General features: G+C 36.3%; 1 protein-coding gene and 1 pseudogene across 1 annotated transcript in view; one reads left to right on the forward strand and one right to left on the reverse strand.

The window, feature by feature from the left end:
* Window positions 1-24,622, reverse strand: part of CENPW (centromere protein W) — a 187,755-nt gene that overhangs the window by 83,595 nt on the left and 79,538 nt on the right. The window lies entirely within an intron of this gene.
* Window positions 6,070-8,240, forward strand: LOC126953458 (protein phosphatase 1 regulatory subunit 14B-like; annotated as a pseudogene).

The raw sequence follows: 24,622 nt of genomic DNA on the forward strand, positions 1-24,622 counted from the left end.
CATCTACAAAGTAAAGGAATGTAACTGAATAATTTACAATCATTTTCAAGGTTAAATTTTGATTGTGAGCTATGTTTCATCAATAAAGAATTTTGTTTAAAAGGATGGCTCATAATCCTGAATTTCATAGACTCTGTTCCTCCCCTACCCAAGGGTTTATAGGAGCATGGATGAGAGATCACCTTTAGAGACAACTCCAATAAATTAGAGACATATGTTTCTTTTGACTTTAATATTTACAAAGTTATATCTTGCTTACATGGCTTGAAGAAGAATGATAAATATAATGTCCTCAGAACATAATTCTTTTTTCACAACTAGCATACAGAGGTGAATATTATTGATGCTAAGATCAAGTTTCCTGACTCTCAGTAGGAATCACTGTACATGTGTTAATTAATCATTGGAAGCCTGGTCCATTTTTTGTCCAAATGAGCAAGTAGCTGCTGTTAGAAAGAAATAGAAGATTAAATATACCAGGCAACATTATACATTAAAAAGGTAAAAGCTATAAACTTTAAAAAACTATAAATTAATATGGTAAAAGTTAACGTGAAGAATTTAAATACAATGCTAGTATTGTTTCATGTATAGTTTTCTATAGTTATTTTGTTTTAGATGTTTCAGTTTGCTAGTCATGAGTAAATGAAAACTGAATAATTAGATAGAATTACGATTATTTTAACAGCAAAAATTAGAAAAGTATCTTCAGTAAAACCAAAATTTTGGGGAAATTTATAAAAATGTCATCAGTTATTAGAATTTCAGCAGATTATAGTGATATATACAGCAATAATAATATTATAGGAGGGAAATATTACTATTATACAATAATAAATATGGTGAAGTGAGTCTGTCTTCACAAGATTACATATTGAGGTTAAAATTCATCATTCTCTTTAGAGTTTCATAGGAAAAGCTGAAATTGTGTCTTATTCATATGTAAACAAGGCCACACTCAATACTATGTATTAACATGTATACAGGTGTGCATTTGTGTATATGAACATAAATGTGAATATGTAGTAACAAATTGAATTACTAACTCAGTAAGCCAGTACGAAAGAAGTGTTTATATAAAATGAAATTTGGCATAGTGCTCTGAAATCAACAGAACTAGATCTCAACCTTAACTTTCCCATTTACTAGCTGTATTCATCTATGTTCTTCAGAGGAACATGAGCCAATAGGATATACGTACATATATATAGAAGGAGATTTATTTAAAAGAATGGGATTATATGACTATGGGGGCTTGGTGAGTCCAAAAATCACCAAGGAGGCAGGAAGGCTAGAGATATAGGAAAGAGTTGCAGGAAAGATATAGGAAAGGCATTTCTGCTGTAGAACCAGGAAGATCCAGTGTTGCAGAGAAAGTCCAAATGCAGTCTGTTGGGAGAATTCCCTCTTGCTTAGGGATGGTTAGGTTTTTGTTCTCTTCAGGACTTCCAACTGATTGGTGAAGACCCACTCACAATATAGAGAGCAATCTGTTTTACTCAACATCTATTGATTTAAAAGTAAAGTTCGCAGAAATATTCAGAATAATGCTTGACCAAATATCTGTGCTCCATGGCTCAGCTAAGTTGACACATAAAATTAGTCATCACACTAACTGTGCAAGCTTAAGCAAATAAATAACCTTCTCTGAACCTCAGTCCTTGTGAAATTTGTATAATAATATTTACCTCTTAGAGTTGCTGTGAGATTATGTACATATAGTGAGTACACAGCAGGCAATTAACAAATATCAGTTTTCTATATGTACGTATTTTTATGACCATGATTCCTCAAGTATAATTGGCATATTTAAAGTGAAATAAAACTGAAAAAAAAAGAAAAAATAAACAAAATATATTTTGAATATATGTTCTCCTCACAGAATTGATAAAGAAAATACAATAGAAAGTAGTTTACTCCTGTTTACTCTCCATGCTTACAATGGACTATATCTTAATGGTGTTCCTATAACTCGACTTAAGGCTCCATTTGGTTTGGTGCCTAAAACCACACCTAGGCATGTGTTAATGATCAGTAATATGCATGCTGCCATTCTGGAGCAGTTATCTACTGTCAAATTCTTACTTGAGACATGTAAAACAAGCAGAAATTCATTGTTTTAAAGAAAAGAATGTTTCACTATATTGCCCAACTGAAAACAAAGTAATATTAATGACCTCTCATTTGGAAGATTAATATATAATTTTTAAAGATAGATGAACGCAGCCAGCTAAAATAGAAGCTGCTCTTAATCTCTAACCTTTCCTCCAAATTTAACCAAAGCCTCTTTCTGAGGTTAGAAGAACTTCAGAGTTTCCCTCAATTTTTCTTCATTTGTGCCTCTCTCTGCAGTTTTGGGTTCCAGCTGGAAGCAAACATACCCAAATACCCCAGATGAAGTTGTTCTCATAAGATGTCCAGCCCAGTTTGCAAGACTTGAGAGGTTCAGAGGGTTCAGATAAAGTTTGGGATCAGCAGCCAAGCACTTGAATGCTTATCTGAATTGAACCTTCTAAGTTTCGTCCAATATTAGCCCTTTAACTGGAAATAAATGTTCATTACCTCTAATTAGCTCTTTGTGTCTTAGATACATCTGGATCTCACATAGCATTAAGATATTACACATTTGTCATTTTGCATGTTTTTGTGGAGATTTTTTGTGTTGTAATATTTTAATAAATTAAATTATAGTCACAAGAGGAAATAGATAAAGAAGAGTTTAGTGATATATTTATATATTTGCCAATTACCAATATGTAAAGACATATAAGTTTTAGACTTGGCGATGGAGATCACCTAATTCTATGGCAGAGGCATATGACATGGAACTATAATTCACTATTTCTCCCCAAAATAATTAGCATATTTAACTAGTAAATGTTTCATAATCTGTATGGAAACCCAAGAGCAGATAATTCCTTTTAATTTAAAATTGGAAAAAGTGAAAAAGAAGTTCTAGTTTGAGATGGCTGAATATAATTCTTTTCTCCCACTAGAGACTCCAATAAAATGATAGTAAAGGATAAATCTTTAACACTGAAGAGAATAGGAAAGGGGTAAACAGCAGTTAGGACATTGTAACAACTCTATGTAAATCAAAAATGAAATGGGAGGAGTAAGGTCAGCAGACTAGAGTTACCTGACACCTCCCACCAAGAAAAACAGACCAAAACAACAAATAAATAAAAATGTTTTGACTAGAGAGACTTAGGAAGTATGCTGAAAAGCACCAGGGAAATAGCAAAATCCCTGTGAAGCACAGAAGCCCAGGGTAGAACCATAGGGAAAGAAGTGAGGCATTCTGCCTCTGCCACACTGTCTCCTTCACCAGGACTGGCTTCTAGTCAGGGTAACTTCTTACAGGGAAAATGTAAGTTGGATATCCCCAGCCATCCCTACTGCTGCCACAAATGTCAGCAATCCTTGTTCAGGAGAATCCCCCAGTCCTCGCAGACCCTAAATCCAATTTGAAGAGTATCCCAAATTTCACACAAGTACACTGCTGCAGAGTAGGAGCCTACACTGAACCCCATACAATGCACCATACCTCACTAAAACTCCAGGCTGTTAAGGATGGGTACCATCTTTAAACCAAGCCCACTGCTAGAGTGGCTAGAGTGTGTCCTGTCCTGGCAGTTTGTAGCAACTAACTCTCACCGTCCCTGAGGCTCCATGATCTTTCTGTCCCATTCACATGGGTGCCTATAGCACCACAACCCTGGCTGCCTGGATTCTAGACCATATGAACAACCAAGACTGGTGCTCAAGTCCATGCAGGACATCGCCCCTAAGGGAACAGGTATACCTGTACAGTGGGAATACTACCATGCAGCTACCTCAATGCCCTGCCCACATGCACTCATGTTGTACACCTGGCTGGACAGCAAGTTCATGTGCACTCACACCTAACCTGACTGCCAGTTCTGCAGCAGCTCTGCTTCCCTGCAGGCTGTTGCAGGTCCTCCCAGCGCCACTACACTCACACTGAATCCATTCTTGGCCTGACAGCTGTTACGGTAGAAGAGTCATCCTTGCACACAGACTGCTGCAAGACTTCCAGGTTCCACTACACCAGCATGAACCTTCACTTAACCCAAAAGTTGGTCCAGCAGCAATGCTGCCTCTACAGGCAGATAGCCACAGGACTTCCCATCTTGATGTACTCACACAAACCCGTGCCTGGCACAATAGCTGGCCTGAGGGTGGCCTACCCCCAGACAGACTGCTGTAGGACTTCCCGGCCTTGCCATGTCTACACGCTCAGCTCAGTTTCAGCTATCCCAGCAATGGCCTCCACCTCCCTGGAAAGCCTGACACAGCCTCTTGGCCTGTTGTGCCTACACACACCCAGCCCAACAACCAGCTCAGCACTCCCACCTACAGCAAAACTATACCAACACCATCATAAACTCATGCAGCCTAGACCACTAAGGCAATCACTGAAATTACTGACAGTGATTACAGCTAAAGAAACTGCATGGAGATCATGTTAATGACTCACCCAAAACGAAAGTCAATGCACCATACCTCACTAAAACTCTAGAAAGTATCTACAGGAAGAAGTCTATCCCTATGACAATTAATTCACAACTTGGAAAAAGAAACTATTCCACAAGATGCACAGATCAATGTAGGGACATAGGGACATAAGAAATATGAAGAACCAAGGAAGCATGACATCTCCCCCCCGGACAAACACAGTAAATCTCTAGTAGCAGACTCCAAAAAAAAGGATATTAACAAAATGTCTGAAAATTTTCAAATTAATGATCTTAGTGAAACTCAGTGAGATACAAAAGAATATAAACAAACATTTCAATGCAATCAGAAAAGCAATTCATTATCTGAATGAGAATTTCAACAGAGATAGATATTACATGAATAAAAACAAACAGAAACATCAGAGCTGAAAAAATTCAGTTAATGAAATAAAAACTGCAATTGAAAGCTTCAGGAATAGATGAAACAGAATAAAGAATTTCCGAACTTAAAAAGATCATTGGAAATAACTCAGACGGGAAAAAATAAAATAAGAATAGAAGAGGATAAAAAAAGCCTATGTGGCTTATGGGATACCCTTAATTACACAAATTTTCTTATTATGGTAGTTTTAGAGGGAGAATGAATAAATAAAGTCACAGAAAACCTATTTAATGAAATAATAGCTGAAAATTTCCCACATATTGGGAGATATATGAACATCCAGATTCTAGAAGCTCAAAGCTCCTCAATTAGATTCAACTTCCAAAAAATCCTCTCTGAGGCATATTATAATCAAACTGTCAAAAGTCAAAGACAGAGAGATAATTCTAAAAGCTGCAAGAGAAAAGCATCAAGTGATATAGAAGGGGATCTCCATGAGACTATTAGCAGACTTCTTAGCAGAAAACTTGCAGGCCAAGAGAGTGAATGATATATTAAAAGAGAGTTTAACAAATAAATTCTTTCAGCCAGGAATACTATATCCAACACAGCCATCCTTCAGAAATAAAAGAGAAATAAAGACCTTTACAGAAAAACAAGGCCTGAGAGAATTCATCACCATTAGACAAACCCTACAAGAAATGCTTAAGGAAGTGCTACAACTGAAAATAAAAGGACAATAATTACTACCATGAAAACACGTGAAGGTATAAAACTCACCAGTAGCAATCAATTCATAAATCAAACTCAGAATACCACAGTGATACAATGGTGCTATATAAATCTCTCAATTCTCTGACATAAAGGTTTAAAGTAAAAGTGGTCAACAACAACAACAATTACAATTAGTGGCTAAGGAACATGTAATAGAGAAGAAAAATTAGGCAATAAAAATTTAAATTGAAAGGAGGAAAATGTCCAGAGTATTTTTATGTGACCAAAGTTAAGTTGCTATCAGTTTAAAATAGTCTATTTTGGCAAGACTCTTTATGCTAGCCCAATGATAACCACAAAGAAAGCAATTATAGCAAATACACAAATAATAAAGAGGAAGGATAAAAGCTTCACACCAAACCACAAAGGTATACAACAAAAGAAAATGTGGGAGTAAATAATCTATTAAACAACAATAAAATAATTAACAGAATGGCAGAAGTAAGTTCTTATCTAACAATCTTTAATGTAAATGGTTTAAATTCTTTGATTAAAAAATATAGAGTAGCTGAATGAATAAAAAAACTAGATCCAACTATATTCTGCCTACAAGAGACTCACCTTAGCAGTAAAGACAAACAGACTAAAAATAAAGGGATGGGAAAAGATCCCATACAAACACAAATTAAAAGCAAGGAGGAATAGTCATATTTATATACAATAAAATAGAATTTCAGCCACATATAGTAAAAAGAGGCAAAGATTATTCTATAATGATAAGGGGATCAGTTCAACAAGATGATATAACAATTGTAAATATATATGCACCCAAACTGGAACACCCATATATATGAAGCAAATGTTATTAGACCTAAAAGGAGAAACTGAAATGCAATTATAGTAGGGTACTTCAACAGCCCACTTTCAACAATACCCTTACTGAGAATATACCCAAAGGAATAGAAATCATTCTATCATAAAGACACATGCACACATATGTTCATTGCAGCACTATTCACAGTAGCAAAGATATTCCATCAACATAATACCCATCAATGGTAGACTGGATAAAGAAAATATGGTACAGGCCAGGTGTGGTGGCTCAGGCCTATAATCCCAGCATTTGGGGAGCCTGAGGCAGGCAGATCACCTGAGGTCAGGAGTTCAAGACCAGCCTGGCCAACATGGCAAAATCCTGTCTCTACTAAAAATGCAAAAACTAGCCAGGCGTGGTGGCATGTGCCTGTAATCCCAGCTACTGATGAGGCTGAGGCAGGAGAATTGCTTGAACCTGGGAGACAGAGGTTACAGTGAGTTGAGATTGCACCACTGCACTCCAGCCTGGGCAATAAAGTAAGACTCCTTCTCAATTTTTAAAAAATGTGGTACATATACACCATGGAATACTATGCAGCCATAAAAAAACGAGATCATGTCCTTTACAAGAACTAGATGTAGCTGGAGGCCATTATCCTTAGTAAACTAACACAGGAACAGAAAACAAAATACTGCATGTTCTCACTTATAAGTGGGAGCTAAATGATGAGAACACATGGACATATAAAGGGGAACAACACACACTGGGTTGTATGGAAGGGTGGAGGGTGGGAAGAGGCAGAGGATCCAGAAAAATAACCACTGAGTGCTAGGCTTAATACCTAGGTGAAAAATAATCTGTACAACAAATCCCCACGACACGTTTGTCTATGTAACAAACCTGCATGTGTACTCCTGAACTTAAAAGTTTAATTTTTAAAAAGATCAACAAAAAGAAATGTTTGTTTAAAAAAACAAAACTGAGAAACTTTAACTATATTGAGAAAAAAATGAAGACTCAAAAATAATAAAAGATGAAAAATTAGACATTACAATTGATACCACAGAAATACAAAGACACAGAAGAAATTATTTTGAACAACTATACTCCAACAAATTGATAACATAGAAGAAACAGATAAGTTCCTGGAGTACAACCTACCCAGATTAAATTATGAAAAAAATAGAAAATCTGAACAGACCAAAGAGTGAGAAAATTGATTCTGTAATAAAAAGTCAGGGGTGCAGCCAGGCCAGACCTGGGGGCTCCACATGCTGCAGCTGTCCCCAGGTGCCCCCACCATAATCTCCGTGGAGCCTCACAGAGCAGAGCCAGCAGACTAACCTGAGCCAGCCGCCATGAGCCAGGCAGCGGGCGTCCAGGTGCAGGGAGGGACATGATGCACGTACATGGCCCTCGTGGCCACCATGGCAGACAGTGGCCCTGGCCCCAGTGGGGGGGAGTGGTGACTCAGGACCATGTGTTTACTTTAAGAGCCCACCGCCCAGGGCCACAGGAGAGGGCCTGGGCAGCACAGATGATGAAGGCCCAGTGAGGCGCCAAGGGAAGGTCACCATCAAGTATGACCACAAGGAGCTTCGAAGGGCTTCAACCTGGAGGAGTGGATCCTGGAGCAACTAAACGACTCCCCAGCTGCCAGGAAGAGGTGATACCAGAACTGGAGATTGACATGGATTAACTCCTGGACATGGAGAGTGATGATGTCCAGGCTGCCAGGGTCAAGGAGCTGCTGGTTGACTGTTACAAACCCACCGAGGCCTTCAACTCTGGCCTGCTGGACAAGATCAGGGGCATGCAGAAGCTGAGCACACCCCAGAAGAAGTGAGGGTCCTCAACCCAGGTGAATGGGGGCTCAGGACAATCCCTGTCCCCCTGACCTCGTAGCAACAGCAATATCAGGGGACCCTGTGGCCAGGCTCACTGCCATAAGCAGATCTCTTCCCTTACCCCCTTCATTTTCCATTTTTAGGGTTTTTCATTGTTATTAAACTGATGAGACTTTTTGTGTTTTTATGTTGACTCAGTGGCACAGGCCCTTTAATAAAGCTAGGACATGCCTTTGGTGCAGCTAAAAAATAAAAATAAAAATAATAAAAAGTCTTGAATCAAAGAAAAGCCAAGGGTCTGATAACTTCACTGCTTAATTAGTTCTAAAAAAGAACTACTACCAGTGCTTCTCAAACTATTCCAGAAAATTGAAGAGGAAGGAATACTTCCAAACTCATTTTATCAGGCCAGCTTTATGTTGATTTCAAAACTGGATAAGGACTCAACAACAACAACAACAACAAAAAGAAAACTACAGGCCAATATTCCTGATGAACATAGATGTAAAAATTCTCAACAAGATACTAGCAAACTGAATCTAGGAGCACATTAAAAAGATCATTTACTATGACCAAGTCAGATTCATCCCATGGATGCAAGGATGGCTTAATATATGCAAATCAGTAAATGTGGTACACCACATTAACAGAAAGAAAGACAGAAACCATATATCATTTCAATAGAGAAAAAGCATGTGACAAAATTCAACATTCTTTCATGATCAAAACTCTCCACAAATTAGGTATAAAAGGTACATACGTCAACACAATAAAGACCCACAACTAACATCGTACTGAATAAAGAAAAGCTGAAAGCTTCTCTTCTAAGATCAGGAACAAGTATGCCAACTTTCACCACTTCTATTTGATATAGTTCTAGAAGTCCTAGTCAGAGCAATTAGGCAAGAGAAAAAAATTAAAGAGATCTAAACTGGAAAAGAGGAAGTCAAATTGTTCCTGTTTGTAGATTATATCATCTTATATAGAGAAAACTCTGAAGACTGCACCAAAACAATGGTAGAACTAATAAATATATTCAGTAAAGTTTCAGAATACAAGATACACATCTAAAAATTAGTAACATTTCTATATGCTAATAGTGAACTATCTGAAAAAGAAATCAATAAAATAATTTCATTTACAGTAACTACAAAAACCATAAGATACCTAGTAATAAACTTAACCAAGTAGGTAAAAGATCTATACATTGAAAACTATAAAATATTGATAAAGAGTACACAAATAAATGAAAAGATATCTTGTGTTCGTGAGTTAGCAGAATTAGTATTGTTAAAATGCCCATACTTCCCAAAGCAATCTGCATATTTAATGCAATCCCTATCAATATACCGAATGATATTCTTCACAGGAATAGAAAAAGCAATCTTCGTATAAAACCACAAAAACCCCAAATAGCCAAAGATACCTGAGCAAAACCAACAAAGCTGGAGGCATCGCACTACCTGATTTCAAAATATACTACAAAGGTATAGTAACCAAACAGCATGGTACTGTCATAAAAACAAACAGCTAAACCAATGAAGAGAATAGAGAGCCCAGAAATGAACTCATGCACCTACAGCCAACTGATTTTCAACAAAAATATCAAGAACACACAATGGGAAAAAGACAGTCTCTTCAATAAGTGGTGCTGGGAAAATTGGATATCCACAAGCAGAAGACTGAAACTACCCCACTACTTCTCACCATATACAAAAATCAACTCAAGATGGATTAAAGATTTAGATGTAAAACCAAAATAATAAACCTACTAGAAGAAAACATAGGGAAGATGCTTCATTACACTGGGCTGGGCAACAATTTCTTTAAGAAAGACCTCAAAAGCACAGGTGACAAAAGCAAAAATAGTCAAATGAGATCACATCAAAATAAGTTTTTGTACAGCAAAGGAAACTATTAACAGTGAAATGACAATCTATAGAATAGGTGAAAATATTTGCAAACTATACATTATACATTTGACAAGGAATTAATATCTAGGGTATATATAAGGAATTTAAAATTCAACAGCAAAAATACGGGCAAAAGATTTTAATTGACATTTCTCAAAAAATACAGACAAATGGCCAACAGGTATATTAAAAATGCCCAGTATCACTATTTATCAGGGAAATGCAAATGAAAATGACAATGAGATATCATCTTACCCCAATTAGAATGACTATCATCAAAAGGGCAAAAAATATCAAATTCTGGTGAGGACGTAGAGAAAAGGGCACTCTTATACACTATTAATAAGAATGTAAATTAATATAGCCATTATAGAAAACCATATGGAAGTTTCTCAAAAAAACTTAAAATAGAACTACTATATTACCCAGTAATCCCACTACTGGATATTTACCAACAAGAAAGGAAATCAGTATACCACAGTGATACCTGCACCTTCCTGTTTACTGTAGCACCATTCACAATAGCCTAGATACAGAGTCAACCTAAATATCAATCAACAGATGACTGGTTAAAGAAAGTATTATATATATAAAATATATATGTAATATGTTTAGCTGAAAATATATTATTATGTATTATTAAAATATACAAATATATATTTATAAATATATTAAAATATATAATATATTATGTAATACAAATTATATATGTAAATGTATATAATATTTTTATATACTATCCAGCCATAAAAAAGAATAAAATCCTATCAATAACAACACAGATGAGACTGGAGGACAATCCTTCCTGTAACGTGGATAAGACTGGAGGACATTATGTTAAGTGAAATAAGTCACGCACGGAAAGATAAATACTGCATGTTCTCACTATTATGTGAGACTTAAAATAATTGAGATAGAAATAGAGAGTAGAATAGAGGTTATTAGAGGCTGTGAAGGATAGTGGGGAGAGGAAAATAGGGAGTGGTTTGTTAACTGATGCAAAACTACTGCTAGATAAGAGAATTAAGTTCTAGTGTTCATTTTAGTGTCCTGTGGCACTCTAGGGTGACTATGACTAATAATAATTTAGTGTATATATTTTAAAAACTAGAAGAGATAATTCTGAATGTTCACAATCCAAACAAATGATAAATGTTCAAGATGATGGATATGCTAACTACCTTGATTTGGTCATTAAACAATGTATACATGTATTGAAATGTCACTCTGAAATTCATAACTATGTACAATTATTACATATCAATTAAAAATTTTCAAAAATTAAAAATAGAAATACCATATGATCCAGCAATCTCAAGACTAGGTATATATCCAAACAAAATGAAATTAGTATACTGAAGAGATACCTGCACTCCTATGTTTATTGCAGCGTTATTCACTAGCCAAGATATGGAATCAACTTAAGCTTTTAACAATCAATAAATGGATAAAGAAAATATGTTATATCTAAACAATGGGATAGTATTCGGTCATTAAAAAGAATGAAATCCTATAATTTGTGACAACATGGGTGAAATTGGAGGATATCATGTTAAGTTATATAAGCCAGACACAAAAAAACAAACACCCCATTATCTCATTCATATGTGGTATCTTAAAAAAAAAAAAAAGTTGCTATCATAAAGAGAATAAAACTGGCCGGAAAGCAGAGGATGAAGAGAGGTTGGTCAACAGGTGCAAAGTTAGATAGGAGGAATAAGTAATAGGGTGATGTTGTTCGACAGTAAAATAGTGTATATTACAAAATAGCTAGTCGAGAGGCTTTTGAATGTTCTCACCATAAAGAAGTGATAAATTCATGAAGTAATGGATACACTAACTACTCTGATTGGATCATTTTGTATCATAGATACGTATCAAAACATCAAAATTGTACCCCATAAGTATGTCATTTATAAAATGCCAATTTTAAAAAAATAAGAAAAACACTAAAATATTCATGCGTTTAGGTCTAAAATTGAAGACTGTTCAAAAAGTTCGTTTTAGTATACATTTAAAATTTTCATTTTATAAAACACTGAAGCATAAACTCTGCAAGGTTATTCTGAAATGCAACATTCTAATTTTCTTTTCTTTTTTTATTATTATTATACTTTAAGTTCTAGGGTACATGTGCATAACGTGCAGGTGTGTTACATATGTATACATGTGCCATGTTGGCATGCTGCACCCATCAACTCGTCAGCACCCATCACCTCATCATTTACATCAGGTATAACTCCCAATGCAATCCCTCCCCCTTTCCCCCTCCCCATGATAGGCCCCGGTATGTGATGTTCCCCTTCCTGAGTCCAAGTGATCTCATTGTTCAGTTCCCACCTATGAGTGAGAACATGTGGTGTTTGGTTTTCTGTTCTTGCAATAGTTTGCCGAGAATGATGGTTTCCAGCTGCATCCATGTCCCTACAAAGGACACAAACTCATCCTTTTTTATGGCTGCATAGTATTCCATGGTGTATATGTGCCACATTTTCTTAATCCAGTCTGTCACTGATGAACATTTGGGTTGATTCCAAGTCTTTGCTATTGTGAATAATGCCGCAGTAAACATACGTGTGCATGTGTCTTTATAGCAGCATGATTTATAATCCTTTGGGTATATACCCAGTAATGGGATGGCTGGGTCATATGGTACATCTAGTTCTAGATCCTTGAGGAATCGCCATACTGTTTTCCATAATGGTTGAACTAGTTTACAATCCCACCAACAGTGTAAAAGTGTTCCTATTTCTCCACATCCTCTCCAGCACCTGTTGTTTCCTGACTTTTTAATGATTGCCATTCTAACTGGTGTGAGATGGTATCTCATTGTGGTTTTGATTTGCATTTCTCTGATGGCCAGTGATGATGAGCATTTTTTCATGTGTCTGTTGGCTGTAAGAATGTCTTCTTTTGAGAAATGTCTGTTCATATCCTTTGCCCACTTTTGGATGGGGTTGTTTGTTTTTTTCTTGTAAATTTGTTTGAGTTCTTTGTAGGTTCTGGATATTAGCCCTTTGTCAGATGAGTAGATTGCAAAAATTTTCTCACAGTCTGTAGGTTGCCTGTTCACTCTGATGGTAGTTTCTTTTGCTGTGCAGAAGCTCTTTAGTTTAATGAGATCCCATTTGTCAATTTTGGCTTTTGTTGCCGTTGCTTTTGGTGTTTTAAACATGAAGTCCTTGCCCATGCCTATGTCCTGAATGGTATTACCTAGGTTTTCTTCTAGGGTTTTTATGGTATTAGGTCTAACATTTAAATCTCTAATCCATCTTGAATTAATTTTCGTATAAAGAGTAAGGAAAGGATCCAGTTTCAGCTTTCTACTTATGGCCAGCCAATTTTCCCAGCACCATTTATTAAATAGGGAATCCTTTCCCCATTTCTTGTTTCTCTCAGGTTTGTCAAAGATCAGATGGCTGTAGATGTGTGGTATTATTTCTGAGGATTCTGTTCTGTTCCATTGGTCTATATCTCTGTTTTGGTACCAGTACCATGCTGTTTTGGTTACTGTAGCCTTGCAGTATAGTTTGAAGTCAGGTAGCGTGATGCCTTCAGCTTTATTCTTTTGACTTAGGATTGTCTTGGCAATGCGGGCTCTTTTTTGGTTCCATATGAACTTTAAAGCAGTTTTTTCCAATTCTGTGCAGAAAGTCATTGGTAGCTTGATGGGGATGGCATTGAATCTATAAATTACCTCGGGCAGTATGGCCATTTTCACGATATTGATTCTTCCTATTCATGAGCATGGTATGTTCTTCCATTTGTTTGTGTCCTCTTTTATTTCACTGAGCAGTGGTTTGTAGTTCTCCTTGAAGAGGTCCTTTACATCCCTTGTAAGTTGGATTCCTAGGTATTTCATTCTCTTTGAAGCAATTGTGAATGGAAGTTCATTCATGATTTGGCTCTCTGTTTGTTACTGGTGTATAAGAATGCTTGTGATTTAACATTCTAATTTTCCATTCACTTTTATTTATTTGTTTTTATTATTTTTTTTTTTTTCTTGAGACAGAGTTTTGCTCTTGTTGTCCAGGTTGGAGTGCAATGGCACAATCTCAGCTCACCGCAACGTCCGCCTCCTGGGTTCAAGCGATTCTCCTGCCTCAGCCTCCCAAGTAGCTGGGATTATAGGCGCCCGCCACCACGCCCGGCTCATTTGTATTTTTAGTAGAGGTGGGGTTTCTCCATGTTAGTCAGGCTGGTCTCAAAGTCCCGATCTCAGGTGATCCGCCCACCTCGGCCTCCCAAAGTGCTGGGATTACAGGCATGAGCCACCACACCCGGCCTTCTATTCACCTTTTAAGAAGAGTTATTTTATCCTTTCATACCTCATATTCACTTAGCTACAACAAAATGACACATGGTCATGTTTAACTTAGGAGCATTAATTGATGTTTGGTAATGAAACATCAAAAGTGATGGAACTGAACTTTTTCACTGATTTATCCACATTGAGATTCTGCCTGTGATCCATTTCCTGAGACAGACATTAGGAATAAGTACCTTAGTATTATTATTTTAGATACAAGAAGAGGAAATTAAGCCTTGAATTCTATGTATAAAAATGCATTACTATAAAGTCAAAGATTTGACCATTTAGTACAGTATGACCATTACTATTTTTACCATTATTATTAATCATACACTATATGAAAAAATAAAATGAAAGGATATTAATGTGGTTAAAACAGAGCAAGGAAGGGATAGCCCAGAATATACCAGAGGGGATCACAGTGAGAAGAAAGCTAGCCTTCTGGCCAAATGTGAAATGGTTGTATGCGTAGGCTCAGCAGGTACTGAGTCAGTGTCAAGAGTGAGAAGGAATGCCAAAAATATGGGCAATATTAATGTTGTGATCCACAACAATCATTGATCACATTACAGAATGTCTCATTTGCTACCACGGCATAGCATTATCTTGGATTATCTCTGTGGGACACCATCATCCAACTAGTGGTCTTATTCAACATTCAGGTATGATTCTCCACTCACAAAAAAAGTTAAAGTGTTATGATAGTCTTCTGAAATACACATCGTTGTATGTTGAAAGAGGCAAATTATTTTGGGGAACATATCACAGCAAAAGGGATGAGAAGGATCATCAAATTATTGGAGAAGAGAAACATCCTACTTCTGATTACTTCATTCCAATATTTTTTATGACTTATGAAGATTCCCTGAGCAAGCCATTGACTTTTGTTTTGAATGGTCTACAGCAGTGTGGGGCAGTAAGACACATGAGAGCTAAGTTCTGGTGCTGCTGAAGTCAATGAACTATAATAACATTCACTCATATGGACATCTCTGTCCCTGAGTATCCTCATCTTTAAAATGACAAAGGGGCTTGGTAGGTGACTTTTTCTTCAAAGCATCTATAGCTTTAAAAATCAATGGTCCTGTGAAAGAAGAAAAACCAACAACACATTTTATAAATAAAGAAAAGAAAGATACTGGAAACTGAAGGCCACTGAACTTAATAAGCATGATTATAAGACTCAGGAATCTTGCTGAAAAGTCTAGCAAGAATAAAAGAAGACTTACGGCAAAAAATAAAATAAAATAAAATTCAGCAGAGGTATAAATAACCAAAGAACTTAAATCTAATAATATTTATTAAGTAGCAAGTATGTGTAAGTATTTTGATAAGGGTGGGAATGTGGCAACACAAGGTGTATCCCCTACATTCCTTATGCCTGCCGACAAATGTAGAAAATAAGAAAGAGTGCAGGTCAGGGCTGTGATTGGAAGTGTGGAGTGCTCTAGAAGCACATAGGAAGAGTATTTCATCTAGGCATAGAGTGTCAGTAAAGGCTTCTCAAAGAAAATGCTGTAGAAGGTGAGACATAAAAGGTTACCTCAGCAAATAGTGGAAAAGACTTCTGGGGAAAGGTTAAGACTGGTTGAGCAATGTCTTGAATGTTAACTCTGTGCAACAGCCATCAATTGAATAGGTAGACAATTTCATGTCCCAGTCCATGAAGTTAAGTAGTGACAAACTTACTAAGAAGCAACCCACATCTACTTCACATTTACTACAGAGAAGTACTGCCCTGCTGCTTACTCAAAATTGTCTCTGTCACACTGTAACATTCTGGAAAATAATGTTTTCAAAGGGAGAAGACAATCAATTGGAGAGATGGAGGGACACAGAGAGCTATATCAGAAATTGAATTCTTCCTCCTCTATTACAAATCATATAAGTAGGGAGTTTTCCATTAAGACAAAATATTTCATTATAAGAAATAGCAATAACTAAAAAGTTACATTGAAAAAAGACAAACTGAATGAAACTGGCCAAAAAACAAAAGCCAGGATTGCATTGTCAAGATGTTTACGAAAAGGATTGATATTTGTAAAGTGAAAATTAATGGAATTAAAGAATTAGCAATATTTTGAAATGTTTAAAAGTTTGTAAGAAATCTCTTAAACTAAATTCAAGCAGAGGTGCTATTGGAATGTTTTAAGAAGCAAAATCTGAGTAAATTCCAAACAAGTTATAGGACACAGGAGGTCCTGCCACATGAAGGCATGAGCAGCAGACAAGACATGGTCACTCTTGTTGACCATCCCAGGTGAACCTGACCCTCAGTTATCCCAAGTCACATACCAGACACGTGAGGCAAGACATCATCTTCGGGGGACCTCCAAGTCCCAGTCGTCCCAACTCTGTCATTGGAGTCACCCAGCTATTTGAGTCATCTCAGCTGAAGCCCCAAACATATGGAGAAGAGAAGAGCTGTCCCTTCGTACCTTACTGAATTCTTGAGCCTCAGAATCTGTGAACATATTAAAATGGTGCTTTTTCTTCTCGGTGTTGTGGTAGTTTGCTACCCAGCAATCAATCAACGACAGAAGAAGCATTATTAGGCATTTACATCTCATGCATGCATTCAATGTTTATCAAAAGCCTCATGCGGCCATTGTACTGGCTTTATTTAGGTTGGATGAATTTTTCTGACTCTTTCTCAAGATTAGGTTTTGCTGGAAGCTGGGTTGCAGAGGCAGTTGGCAAGATACTAAGTAAATTAAGATGCCTGATGTGAATAAGTTGAGGGATGGCACAGAGGATAAAGAAAAAGTTAGAACAACAGAGGATAGAGGACAAAATAAAACGAGTTGGGATTATTTCCCTGGACCCTATCTGGCTTCACAACTGGGTATCTGACTGCATGATCTCATTTATATGTGGAATCTGAAAAATGAACTCATAGAAGCAGAGGAGAATGGAGGTTACCAGGGGCTGGAGACAGAGGGGTGGATTAGACAGATGTTGGTTATAGGATATAAAATCTCAGTTTGACAGGGGAAATAAGTTTAGGAGATATGTTGTACAAATGGTGATTACAGTTAATAAAACAATGTATTGTATACTTCAAAATTGTTAAAAGTGTGGATTTTAAATACTTATCACACAAAAATGATAAGTATATGACTTAATGAGTATATTAATTAGCTTTAGTCATTTTACAATGTATACATATATCAAAATTTTATGTCTTGCGCCACAATTACATATAATTTTATGTCAATTTTTAAAAATTGAAAAATTAGGGCTGGGTGCAGTGGCTCACGCCTATAATCCCAGCACTATGGGAGGTCAAGGCAGGCAGATCACGAGGTCAGGAGTTCAAGATCAGCCTGGCCAACATGGTGAAACCCCATCTCTACTAAAAATACAAAAATTTGCCAGGCATGGTAGCAGGCACCTGTAATCCCAGCTACTCGAGAGGCTGAGGCAGGAGAATTGCTTGAACCTGGGAGGCGGAGGTTGCAGTGAACCTAGATCGTGCCACTGCAGTCCAGCCTGGGTAACAGAGCAAGACTCCGTCTTGGGGAAAAAAAAAAAAAAAATGAAAAATGAAAAAATAAAAACAAATTGGGATTTGGCCCCAAAAAAAATGAATTGAAATGACTGAGGTGCCTTGAATTCACCAAACGAAATGATCTAGTCACTAAGGACAATCAAGTTTCATTCAGTAATTTACGGATGGCAAAGATAGATGGTTTATCAATTTAGCATATTTGTCATAATGACTAAGGACCAGAGTTTGTTTAATATGACATAACTTTATGAAATGAAAAAATGCCCACTGATACTCCCCTGCATTTTTCGAATTATGTGTGGGTAGTAGGATATAGTCAAGTATGCCTCAAACATTTACCATACAGAAACATAATTATGTCTTTGATTCAGAAGCCTCTGTAGGGAGTGTCTCCAAAAGGCATTTCTGAAAGGGTGGGCTAAGGGGAGGGAGATAGGAAGAGCCTTAAAATTGTAAAATAAGTCTCCAATAAAATGTTTTTGATGCTTGCCTCATCCAATATGAAAAGGAGAACAAAGATACAGATATTATCTTTTCTTGGAAAACCTTTAGATGGCCATTCAGTGCTCTTTGAATACCATGATCCTTTCATTTATAAGATATGACACACCCTGTTTTACAATCTAAGTGATCTTTAGGTAACCATAATCTTTAAATGTCAGCTATTTAACTTCCACATGCTCTCTGTTTCCTTGTTCATCAAAACTTCTTAAAATTAACTTATATTCATACCTGCTGCCCCCACTCCTTTTCACTTCTCATTAAGGAGAGAGTTCCTCTGCAATTCTACTTCTGCCTCTACACTCTACACTCTACAAAAATTACACTCATTAGGTCTCCTCCAAATTACCAAATCCAAAGAAATCTTGGTTCTTATCTGATTTAGCCTCACTGCAGCATTGAACTCTGTTGCCTGTTCCCCTTCTTATTCTATAATAGCATATACATATTATTATATATAATTTTATTTGAAAACAAAATAACTCATTGCAAAATAATAATTGAGAATTGTTTAACGAAGAGCGGAACAAAGTCCTTTGCTCACTATCCCTCTCTTCCACTTGTAGGGGAAACCAATGTTCATAGCCAGTGTACCTGACATTTTTCTGTGTGCATCGTATATAATTTAACATTTCAAATCCAAACTGAGTAGATTTGAGATTAAAAATAAACTCTCCTTTGCTCTCAATCATACTCCTCATTTTTGATAATCAGTTATAAACATTTCTGTTTCTTTTGGTGGTTATATCCATCTGGTTTATCTTCATTCATTTATTTATCAGTTAAAATTAGATCTCACTACTACCTCTATTGTGAAGAGTGAAGAATTTTGCCTACTTAAGTTGCTTTTTCACCTCCCTATCCCCACACTTTCACACCCCCAGGCTCTAAGAGGCATATTTTTATTAAGTGTTTTTGTTTATTCATCTGTGTCTTCAAATAAAATATAACCTCTATTTCTTGACTCATCCATTTTAGGCATCATCTCACATTTTATTCTGCACAGTTTTATAACACTTGTCTTCTTATAGCTAAAAGTAACTCTGCTTTATCTATAGGTTAACACAAACAAAAAAAAAACAAGAAAATATCCAAAACCAGCTTTTACAATATTATAGTTATTTAAATGTAGTTCCCTGCAGAATCAAGTAGTGTAATTGGACACTGAGTGGAGGTGGTTTCCTTCTCATTAACTTGCTGTTGGAAAGAGTACATAACTAATGAATAGGGGGGTGGGGGCAGCATAAATCTCTTATTTCTTCATTTATTGTCTTAATGCTATTTGTTCATGTTGTCATTAAAGTTACTTAGCTTCTTAATCATATGTTTTATGATAGGAAATTATTTTTCTCCTTGACAAAAAACTTCCTGGAGCTCTCATACTCCCTGTTCTAATCTGCATTCTAGACCAACTGCATAACTGATATTCTGGCATTATTTTTTCTTTTTAAAAATTTGTTGGTATTTATCTTAAAATTGATTTACACCTTGTTCATTAAAAAGAATGATGTGCCAGATCACCACCTCAATACTCTTAAAATTGAAAACTACCATTTAAAATATTTTTTTCCCTTGGATAGATTACAAAAGACCTCTTAATTTCAAGAACATCCCAGGGGACAATAATCTTACAACTGGTGTTTAAGCAGATTTCTTTCCATGTAAAAATTGCAGTGAAATGTGGTAATTTCTAATAATAAGCAGTACTGAGTAGTGGCAGTTTTAGTAATAATATTTTGTGAAGAATGACATTTTACTTATTGCTACTGTTTGTAATAATAAGGTTTTCAGTTCATTCAACAAATATTTATCAAGAAGTCAGTATGTGTTGGCAGTGTTCCATGTTCAAGAGATATAGCAGTGAACAGAGTTCCTCATGAAAGGTTTATACTAGTTGTTGAGGCAGAGGCAAAAGACAAGAAACCTAAACTACTAAATACATAATAATAAGTCAATTGTTGATTGATGTTCGGAAGGTGAGCTGAGGAATGGAGAATGGGGGTGGAATTTTAGATAGAAAAGTGTGGGACTCACTGGAAAGGTAACTTTGTTTTTTTTCTTGTTACCTTTTACAATTTCTTCCCTCTATTTTATTTTTTAAATTATCTTTATTTCAAAATAATCATGCAGTTACAGAAAAGGTGAAGATACAATACAAAGCATCTTTTCCTGAACCATTTGAGAGAAAGTTGCTGACTTCTTGTTCTATCATTTCTGAATACTTTAGTGTATATTTCCTATAAAACAGAGATATTCTGCTGCATAATCATAATACACAATGTATTAAGTACTCTGTCTCATTGATCTCATTTTTTACCTCTTTCTTGAGTTCCTTTGTTCTTTTTGTTGGATAAATTACATAAGCAAGTCTTTCAGAGGATGATCTATGAGTAGTAATATTTTCTATAGCTTACACACCCAAAAATGTCCTTATTTTACCTGAACTCTTGCTTGAGAGTTTGGCTGGGCGTTTACTTATAGGCTGTAGTCATATTTTTCTCAGATTTCAGTTTTCAAGCACACAATATCTCTTGTAAGAAGTTGAACTCTCATTTATTGGAAGCAATAAGTGGAAGCGTTCAAAAATCTCTTTACCCTTCATGAGCCTCTGTGTAGCTGTGGTCTTTCTACTTCAATTGTATGCTCTTCATCCTGTGTTTTGTTTTCCAAGCTGAAGATGCATGTGGCTAAAAAATAAATTTTCTTTCATTATTTCTCCAGTAATTTCTTTAGGATATTTTGTTCTTTCTTAAACTAGCTTTCCTCGATGGATTTTCTAAGACTTTCAACTTTACTTCTATATGTTCCTAGTTTTCTTTTATCCTAATTTCTAACAGATTTCATCAGGTTTTATCCCAGCACTTATTTTCCATTTTCCTTATTTTCAGACATCATATTCCTAAATTTCCAGTAAGTCTTTATAGTTCTATGGTTGCTTCTTTTTTATAATGACTATTTTATATGTATACATATATATAGAGAGAGAGATAAAATGGGTATTTTAGATAGATAGATGATAGACAGATAGATAGATAGATAGATAGATAGATAGATAGATAGATAGATAGAGAGATGATAGATAGATAGATAGATAGACAGACAGACATGTTCTATGTCCTAAATTATCTGTTTATTGGCTGGGTGCAGTGGTAATTCATTCGTCCTTATTGGTACTGTGTGTGTGTATATGTGTATGTGTGTGTGTGTGTGTGTGTGTTGGGTGTAAGATTATTTCTCCTCTAATATGATATTTGTCAATTTAAAGTTATTAACTGAGGGCTAGTTTAGTTAATACACTTGGCTGGTCTGGGCTCTTTCTGCCAGTATGCAGTCCTGTTCCCCACAATGCTTCTTCAATAGGAGAGATGGATTGTAAGCTCCGAGCCCACAAGTTTTTTTAAACCATGTGAGCAGAAATCAGGGATCAAATTAAGCCCATACAGCCCTGGGTTTTACTCAGGGAATCCCAAACCAATTTCTTTGGCAAGCAGTGCCAGAAGAGGCACAGCTGTTTGGAGAACAACCATAGAAGTAGATCTGTGGCCACTGCCTTGTTCAAAAGCTGGAAGTCTTATCTCCAGGTTGGGAGAACTTCAGAGGCACCAGCCTTAGGCGGCATGGCTTCTACCTTCCCCGCAGCCCTCTGTGAGTGCAAATTCTAGGCTGCGCTCCTGCTTCTCCATTTCTTAATATGCAACATATTTTCTATCTTCCAGAAACTAATCAAGATTAATAGTTTGCGTGTGTCTCTGCCTGATTTGAGTACTACTATAAATGTATTACCTTTGATATTTTTAAGTTTTATTTTAATGGGATTTATGGAGGAAGAACAGATATATGTATGTTCAATCTGTCACCTTGAACCAGAAGCCTTACTCCCTCAACCTCAAAGTTCTCTCCCACAGCCCTGCTCTCTGCCACTTCTCTGATATTTATTTGTCCCATTAGTGCTGGCTTTTCTCTTATCTTTCCCTAAGTGTTGATATTTCATCCTTTAATGTCTCCTCTTTTCTTCCACTTTATTCTCTCTGGAGGTTTTTCAGCCACTTCCACAGATGCAACTATCACTTTATGCAGGTGGACCCATTCCACGTGATGAGCTCTCGTCTCCCTCTGGGCTCCAGTTTCTGAGCTACGCACTACTATCATTCACATTATGTTTTATTTTTCCATCCAGATGTCAGGAAATGGTAGATCTTCAGTAATATTTTACTTAAGTAACTAATTAACTAGTGAGAGCTGAAAGGATCTAGAATGAGTTTTAAGGTGATCTACTACACCATATTATTTCCCAATTATTTTTCACAAATGCATCAGTAATTAGTGAAGTATTTGTTAACCTTGGTGTGAGCTTAACCATGAGCCTCCTCTTTACCATAATTATTTTTAGGAACAGGATCTCACTCCATCACCCACTGCAGGCTTGACCTCCTGGGCTCAAGTTGGGACTACAGGTGTACATCACTACACCTGGCTAGTTTTTTTTTTTAAGAGACGAAGTTTCACCATGTTGTCCAGGCTGGTCTCAAACTCCTGGGCTCAAGCAATTTGCCCGAATCTGGGCTTAGCTTCCCAAAGTGTTGGAATTACAGGCAAGAGTCACAGTGCCCAACCCATAATTTTTACATACCTGATTTTTTAATTTAATTTCTTTTCTTTTTTTATAATAGAGATGGGATCTCAATATGTTGCCTAGGCTGGTCTTGAACTCCTGGGTTCAAGAGATCCTCCCACCTTGGCCTCCCAAAGAGCTAGAATTATAGGCATGAGCCACCACACCCAGCCTATAACTGATTTTTTTGGTAATACAATATATTCAAACTTCACTAGCCACCCACTCCCAAACAACTGGAGACTAAAACTCTAGAGAGGAACAAAGAGCAATACCAACTTCCAGTTTCCAGTTATGTACAGCACTGTAATTCCATTTCTAATTTCATTACTATAATCAAACTTCTGTTATATCAAGTTTTTAAAGCTAAAATACTCAAAGCAGAAGTTTTCACACACCTAACTGGCTACCAAAGCAAGTGCAGATTCAATCCATCTGTCCCTAAGTAGATATGTGTATCTCTGCCAGTCTGACCTTTGTTTTGACTTTAAATTACCCTTTTAAAGGCTGATTTCCCTTGGAAGCAAAGCTTTTAACAGTTGCCCTTTAAGTTTGAGCAATTCAATTATAATAACTTTTGACACTGGACATAGATTCTATGCCATCTTACAGTAGGAGGTAAACAGTTTCAATTCAGACAAGTTTCTCCCATCCCCATATGTACCATATATATGTGTATATGCAAAAAAAGCAAATAAATAAACACTGTTCTTTGTCCACACAGCACAATTATATGCACATCCAATAAAGTGGTATACTAAACACAAAAATAGTTTCTCCAGCTCTAATCATTCATGGGTCCCCCCAAATTGTCTCCACATTCAAGGGTTCCTAGAATAATTGCTCACATATCCTCCCAATGAAACCATAAAGCTTTTCTTAAGTTAAAAAACAAAAAAAAACTGAAGACAAAGGGCGACTTTCTCAGATTTGAAATCATATGTCAATCTTTATCTAAATATTTTAAATAGAACACCCTTTATATGAATAATAGTAATAATAACATGTGTTGGATATAGACATTATTCTAACCTCATTACATTGAATATTTTATTTAATTTTTAAAATAACTTTTGAGGAGTCATAAAAAAGTTAAATGTCTTGACCAAATCGTTTTGCCCAGTCTCTAAATTGTAGAGTTGGGGCTTAAACCTAGGCAATCTGATACCAAAACCCACGTTTTTAACCACTAGTCAAAGATAGCAAATAAATTGCACCTTGCATGTCACGTGTTATTGACTGATAGTTCCTGTATGGAGTAGGATGTTGAAAAAATTTAGTAACAAAACTCAGTCAGACAGAGTGTCAAAACTGAAAAATATTAGCCATGAACACATTAGAGTTGTGGTTTCTATTCTAGAATATATCTGTCTAGAACCCATCTGTCCCTAAGTAGATATATGTATCTCTGCCAGTCTGACCTTTGTTTTGGCTTAAATTACCCTTTCAAAAGCTGATTTCCCTTGGAAGCAAAGCTTATAATAGTTGCCCTTTAGGTCCGAGGATTTCAATCATAACTTTTGATACTGGCC

The sequence above is a fragment of the Macaca thibetana genome, chromosome 4 (assembly GCF_024542745.1).
Source record: "Macaca thibetana thibetana isolate TM-01 chromosome 4, ASM2454274v1, whole genome shotgun sequence".
Taxonomy (NCBI): domain Eukaryota; kingdom Metazoa; phylum Chordata; class Mammalia; order Primates; family Cercopithecidae; genus Macaca; species Macaca thibetana.